General features: G+C 20.8%; 1 long non-coding RNA gene across 1 annotated transcript in view; it reads left to right on the top strand.

The window, feature by feature from the left end:
- LOC124420546 overlaps positions 1–1,299 on the top strand; it is an 88,125-nt gene that overhangs the window by 996 nt on the left and 85,830 nt on the right. The window lies entirely within an intron of this gene.

Here is a 1,299-nt window from a genome sequence, read left to right as displayed (position 1 = left end):
TAGACTATAGACTAGACTATAGACTAGACTATAGACTAGACTATAGACTAGACTATAGACTAGACTATAGACTAGACTATAGACTAGACTTTAGACCAGACTATAGACCAGACTATAGACTAGACTATAGACTAGACTATAGACTAGACTATTGACTAGACTATAGACTAACTAATTTTAAATTATTTTTTTATTAATTTTAATATATTTTTTATTAATTTCAATTTATTTTTTTATTAATTTTAAATTAAATTTTTAATTAATTGATTTTTTTTTAAATTAATTTTTAAATAATTTAAATATTTTCCTAAAAATAATTATTTAAATAATTAAAAAATATATATAATTATTAATAAAAAAACAACAAATATATTTTTCCCATTAAAACGAATCGCACTTAAGTTTGCCACAATAAAAAAATATATATTTTTAGCTTTTTCTATAAATATTTTATAGCAAATATTTTTTTTTTTAATTTAACAAAAAAACGAAATTCTTTAAAAAATTAATAATATAAAACTTATATAGAAATATAAGAAAAAAACAATTATTTAAATATTATTATTAAATATATATAAAAAAATATATATAAAAACAAAACGATCCTAAAGTCAATTTCAAGTTAAACTTACAACAAAAATGTAGTTGTTAAAATTACAAATAATTAATTAAAAACTTATATACATAATTAGTATTAAATTAAGCAAAAAACAACAAATTTATATAAAAAATAAATTAAATTATTAAAAAAAAAATTATAAAATATATAAATAAACACAAAATCAATAAGAAGAAAATTTATATGTCAGATTTGTAGTGCAAACAAATTCAGATTTTTAAAAACATATTATTTTAATTATTAAGCAATTTTTATTATATAGACTATAGACTAGACTATAGACTAGACTATAGACTAGACTATAGACTAGACTATAGACTAAACTATAGACTAGACTGCAGTCTACAGTATAGAATATAACATAGACTAAACAATAGAGTAGACAATTGACAAGATAACAGACTAGACTATACACTAGACTATAGACTAGACTGTAGACTAGACTATGGACTAAACTATCGACTAGACTATTCACTAGAATATAGAACATAGAAACTAGACTATAGACTAGACTATAGACTAGACAATAGACTACACAATAGACTAGACTATATGCTAGACTATAGACTAGTCTATAGAGTAGACTATAGACTAGACTATAGACTAGACTATAGACTATAGACTAGACTATAGACTAGACTATAGACTAGACTATAGACTAGACTATAGACTAGACTATA

Source organism: Lucilia cuprina, chromosome 6, assembly GCF_022045245.1.
Source record: "Lucilia cuprina isolate Lc7/37 chromosome 6, ASM2204524v1, whole genome shotgun sequence".
NCBI lineage: Eukaryota > Metazoa > Arthropoda > Insecta > Diptera > Calliphoridae > Lucilia > Lucilia cuprina.
Note: the sequence above shows the minus strand (reverse complement) of the source record. Positions and strands in the feature narration are given on the sequence as shown.